The following is a 6,353-nucleotide window of genomic DNA, read 5'->3' as shown; positions in this document are numbered from 1 at the left end:
TGAACCGATGGTAATTTGATGTTACGATGCAACAAAGAACAATACTTTCCGTCATTTCATTTTCAATTGTGTTCAAACGCAATTATCATATTAGGTATTTTTTACGTTAATCAAACGTTTACACACGTAGAATCAACGAAAATAGGACCAACTTGTAAGCTGGGATGGTTGATTGGTTGTTATCATTCGACAACCACAGATGACAGAACAATAAGAGAACATATTATTGTTTAGCTACATTCGCACGCGTTAGACTGATGGAAAATGACGATCTCGATCGTCCATTTGCTTTTCAGTTTTTGTCGACTGATTTCGAAGCTCAGATACCGCAAGTTTCAAAACCTGTTTTTGATTTTTAAATCGAGCTGTGGATGTATAACTTCAAAGACAAAGCCGCTTTTGCTTCAATTAATTTGATTTTGTCCAATGCTTTCTCACGTACTTTCAATTGCGATATATTTCCAATTCCGAATAATCTTTCAAGGATTAATTGTATTTATTGCTGATGAAATTAGTTTTTCTTCATTAAATTGTTGATTGCTTTTTGTATTGTTTTACAATAACATTTTTATCGATATTGCTTCAGTTAGTTGTGCCTTTCTGACGTCATTGTGTGTTTTCCTGAATCAGTCTGATTGTCATAAGTTGCTTGATATTCAGACTTGCCGTTGACCAATGTTGTCGTTTTTACTTCACGTGTTTGAGTAAAACATTTATTGATTTTCATTTAGTCTCAATTTTCAAACGAAAACCATTCCGTTAACAAGTGAAGCCTTCCCAAACAGCAATATCCGTCATTTTGACATTGATTCAACGTCTGCAGACGTTAAGTGCAGATTAGCTGTCTGGGTTGGCTGATATAAAATAAAATGAGATTCCAGTCGTCGTGCGGCGATCATTCATGTTAGAAATTTTTTTAACTTCTCGAGGAAACAATCTCAAGCTTTTCAAAGAGTCGTTTTTCTACTTTGTTTCTTTGCCCGATTCAAAACATGTTCTCGCACCACGGTCGTCTGACGTTCATATTGGCGGTTGCTGGAGCGTTAAGATACCAGCCAAATTACTTTTAAAATCCTGGCTGTGAGAAAGGGGTCCACAGTGCAAACATGTTACAGCCTTACAGAGTGCCTGACCACGCACCAGTAGGAATGTTATTAATGTTCCTCAGGACCACATTCACCAGCAGGGGCCGATAGCACTGAGGCCATAGATAGGCTACCGTAGCTTATTATATCACAAAAAATAGTTTTTGCTTTGAATTCCGAAAAGGTGCGTTTCAAAAAGCTAATGTGTTTCAAACTCATTGGACATGTAGGCTAAGTTGTAATCGTAGGATTGGTTAATGCAATCAGATATTGATGACGTCTTTGTGATGCTTCATTGAGGTATCATACATACCTCAACTTGCCGCAAATAACAGTGGAGAACAAGTTCAATTTCCTGTCTCAAACGAGCCTTATCTTAGGTAAACTTTCAACACACGAGTTACAGTAGATAAAAAATAAATGTTTGGTGTATATGGCGCTGTTCACTGATGACGATATGTTTGTGGTGTTTTGCAGCCTAATTTCGTTCAATTTAAAGCCATTTTTGAAAGTTACTGCAACTCAGATGTAGATAAAATTACGGCAAGCTATCGTATTCAGTCTTCGAAATTAGCATATTTTTACTTCGGCAAATACGTTGCCGAGGCCAAACGGTAAAAGTTGAATGCCTCGGCAATTGCTGTGAACATTTATTACGAAAAGATTGTGGGCTACCAAAACATGTAAAACGAGAAGCGAAAAATATACTAAAGTAGTCTATCACGACCGCATTGTTTGATTTGTTTTATTGTAGGCTAATAATACCAAAAGTAGCGATAAAGCGAGCAACGTGATACGCACGCTGATACGGTAATTCACATTAAATAACTCACCGGGAGAGGGGAGTAAATTTACTTTGGGTTGTTCAGCGTTCGAGTCAGCACAAATCGATTTAATTTTTCCGGCGGGTTATATCGCGTAACAACAATGACAAAACATTTACGTTTGTTTTACATTAATTCGACATCTAGCGACGTTGAATTATCATAAAATAACATTAATTGCACAACCAGGTACCGGTAACGAATTAATAGCTCCTTGGGAGAAGATTGCCTCGATTTACGTATAAGCTAACATAATTTCGGCACAATTGGGACACTGCGAGCAACACAAAGTCTGTTTGATAAAGAACTAGTCAGAATCGGTATCATCAGATGCTGTATCAGCTGGACGAGATAACGGAAAGCGAGCGCAATAAGGAGTAGATGCTTAGGCTATAATAATTTGACGTCTACTGGCGTTAAATCAATGCGAATAGGGTGATATTTCTATGAAAGATTTAATTCTCCCAGCTGGGCACGTGTCTCAGCACCGGTTAAGGGTGTAGTCTAAGAAAATAATTTTTTTGTAATCTTGTGGTTCTTATACAAGCGCTCGTATGGCTTCGGCATTTTTTTTGCCGACGCTAATGCGCCATTCATGCATCTGCGTCGGCAATTGCCGAGGCTAACATCGAAGACTGCGTATTGAAAAGTACATCATGTGATGTCGAAAACGTTCGATGTAAAATTTGTTTCAATTTAGTTTTGTTTTCTGTAAATGTTAAAAACAAGAGTAGGCTAAATCTGATTACGTTACTCAGCTTCGTAGCCTATGTCTGCGGTGGGCCTACAGCAAGACAAACTCTCTACAAAAGCTCTGTCATTACTGCGATTGACAACAATTCGAAAATATGAGTGAAATTAAACGTAAAAGGATAATGTAGACAAAAGTTAAAACCAAAATAATGAGTCTAAAAAAGGGTGCCAGCATTAACGTTGTAGGCTACAACTTGTGGGCTAAGGTTTGACGGGGCTAGCAAAGTACGCAGACGATTTTCGCAGGGGAAGGGTTAGATCCATAGTTTCGTTATTTAAATGTTTGGGAAAATTAGGTGACTAATAAATCTACATTCTCGCAGATAGCTTTATTCAGGGATTCATTTAAAAACATATTTTTGTTGCTACACCTTAGACTTAAGTTAAAACGAAGTAGGTTGTAGTTTTATGCAAAGGAATTCCAAATCAAAGTGATTAAACGGAACCCATTGTAGGCAAGTTGTTGACCAACTTCACTAGCAACTGCCACAGATCATGTCCTATTGATAAAAGAAAGTTATTTCTCCTTTCTGTCTTACGGGGCGGCAGAGATGGGTTGAGTTAGGTAAAAATTAACTACTCTTGACTGAGTAATTCATAGGTCAACCTTTGTAAGCTTGTCTGTGTACAAAAGCTATTAAGCTTCTATTACTCGCTAGTCCATTTCAAGTTGTAAAATTTACGTAGCCACCACGCAGGGAAAAGCCTGATAATCATATCTACTGTAGGCTAGTGGTTTGAAAAAGTTTAGTCTTGGTAAATAGCTGATAGGATTTTTGAGTTGTGTTTAAAGTTTAAATTATTGTATCATATAGGCTAGCTAGAACAATGAAACGTGTTATCGAATTAGTAGCCTACAATGTAAACTTAACCGTACGAGAATAATCATCGCTTTAATATTTTTTTAAAATATAAGTGAAGTAGAAAACAATAAAAAGTCAATGAAAAAAAATGGATTTCTGTTTATTCTTCTATGCCCAAAAGTAATTATAATTTTCAGACAACTGCTAGTGGCATGGTGTCTTATAGACAATAATATTAAAAAACGATTAAAATCAGACGCCTATCACAGTGGCTTATACTATGCTACCGATCACGTCAGCCTCTTCTTTGAAGACCGTGTATTTATTTACCAAAGTCCTTCATCCCAATGAATGTGATATTGCTATGACGTAAACTAACAACAATGTACCTAAAAGATATGCTCGAAAGGCAAAGAGCGACAAAAATGCCACGGTTTGATACCGCTCGAAAGCAGGAGTCGTTGTCTTTGCAAAACAATTAAAAGCGTGCCAGATTGGAAATAGCAGCTGACTCGATTTCTAGGCCTATTTTTCTTTCGTTGATTCCGGCTGCCTGTAATGTTGCATCATGGTACGTTATCTCAATGGACGCAAAATATCAGTATTATAAAAACACTTAATGTGGAACAATTAGGCCTACAAATTGAACTATTCCTCCATTTGCAAACTTCTCTCAAAGATATATTTACATGACTAAGTGCACTAGTAGCCTATAGCCCCATAGGCGTAGCCAGGGGGGGGCGAAAGGGGCCATGGCCCCCCCCAAATTTTCAAAGTTTGGATCCAAAGTTGAACACTTTGTTGAAAATATAATAAAATTTATAGAAATTTATAACGTTTTCCAAGACATCTGGCTATTAACACTCCCAAGGACTTGTTTTAGACACACAGAAAGACACCAATAAATTTTGCAAATCGTAAATCGCGCAAAATTTACTCGATTTACATTTCTTTTAACTAATTTGTGAAAGCAATTTCAGAATGGCTTACTCTGTTGGGTTTTTGTGTAGCTGAGTTTTTGGTGTTCTCTAATTTTAGACACAGATTTTGCCTGTTTGTGTGTAAGAGCTACCTTTAAAAAGTTAATAGCTGTTTATCTGCTAATAAATTTCATACAAATATTACCCTAAAAGTGTTTCCAGAAAGCGCTATAATCCATCATTTAAGTGTAATTTTGCAAAAATTTTCCGGGGGAGCATGCTCCCGGACCCCCCTAGAATACGCGTGCCTTCGGCACGCTCTAACCGCACCAGTTTTATTGCTTCCCTTGCTCAAGCCACCAAGATACGCCACTGCACACCAGGTGGCGATGTCTTGACTTAAATCACTTTGTTGTTATCTTCAACTCATCAAATATTTGGCCCCCCCCAAATTTTTTTCCTGGCTACGCCACTGTATAGCCCAATGGTTCCCTCTGGGGTGCCGCGAGCTATTTGTTATATTCAGTTTTTATCCGTCTTCAAACGGTTTGCTAAGATCAATGTTGCTGAAAAATTTTCATGCACGATTGTTTTCGTGACATTTCTGTAGGGCAATTTTCTGTATAGGGCTTCCAATTTTTCTGTAGATGGAGGAGCAGGGGGGCAATGGTGCCCTTTTAAGATCATGTAAGCTACTGCACATTTTGCAATATAACAATTTCTGCTATTCCGTTTTAGCCTAATTATGATCTTTCATTTTTGCCTCAACATAATATTCACGGCACAAAATTCTGCAACACAGTAGGATACATCATTATAACATAGCATGATGCCCTTCTTTGTATAGGCTACCGGACAGTTGTATCATTACGCAATAATGAGCTGATAGATGAGCATTATCGCTATATCTTATCTTAAAACTATAAAAAAAAAATTGGCCTTTCAGCAACAAAAGTGCCTTTTTTTTATAATTTTAACCCCCCCCAGTAAAAATTGTTCCGGCGCCTCTGTGTATAGGCTATCGTATACGTATCGTGGTCACAAATTCCTAGTGTGGCACGCTTTTGTTGTGGTTTTTTGATGTCACATACTCTACTCTACAAGTTATGCTGGTTGTCGAATGTAGTTCATTTAGTAAGGGACTGCTGTACATGGAAAGATTTTTATCGTTTTTGTCTGCTAGTTGCAGAGCAGTAGGCCTACATTAAAGTTTTAGGGTGACTTCAAAATAAAAAACTTCACTTTTTTTAAATGCTGTTTCAAAGTGGCATTCAATCTCCAAGTAAAATAGGTGTTTCTATTATCATGTTGGTTTCTAACAGCGTTAATATTACCAGTTCTTTTTTATTGTTACGTAGCCTATTATAAAGCTTTGGTAAAGAGTCCACTTTTTTGTAGCCGTAGCCATTGACAGACCTAACGTCCTGTCGACCAAATGACTGTCGACCAAATGTCTGTCGACCAAATGACTGGGTACCGTTGTAGCCTACCACAGACAAAAGTCTTTGGTATGAAACAGTTAAAGTTGGTTTCAATGATCTGCTGCATTCGAAGTGAAAGATCGTTGCGATGCCATGGGGTGCGGCAAAATATTTTCTCCTTCAGTAGGATGCCGTAAGCCTAAAAAGGTTGGAAACCACTGCTATAGCTTATATTGAAATCGATCAATGGACCCTGGAGTGTAAAATAGTCTAGAAATTAATGAAACAAATTATAATCAGCATATTATAGTGCATTTATTCTTTCAGTATTTTTTGCTAAAGTTGCAGTGTTTTTTCGTTAATATTTGCAACCTTGTCACCACACATAGAAGACAAGCTAAATTTAGGGGTTCCTTCATCATAAAGTTTGTTAAACTTTTCCAACTACGATTTTGCATAAGAAGGGTGGAGGCAATCAAGCCCAGACCGTTCGAATTAGGCTTAAGAAGTTTCGCTTGGTGTCACACATAAGTATTCTGGAGGCAAA

The sequence above is a fragment of the Aplidium turbinatum genome, chromosome 5, assembly GCF_918807975.1.
Source record: "Aplidium turbinatum chromosome 5, kaAplTurb1.1, whole genome shotgun sequence".
In the NCBI taxonomy this organism is placed as follows: domain Eukaryota; kingdom Metazoa; phylum Chordata; class Ascidiacea; order Aplousobranchia; family Polyclinidae; genus Aplidium; species Aplidium turbinatum.
The sequence above is the reverse complement of the archived record's forward strand: the minus strand, read 5'-3'. Positions refer to the sequence as shown.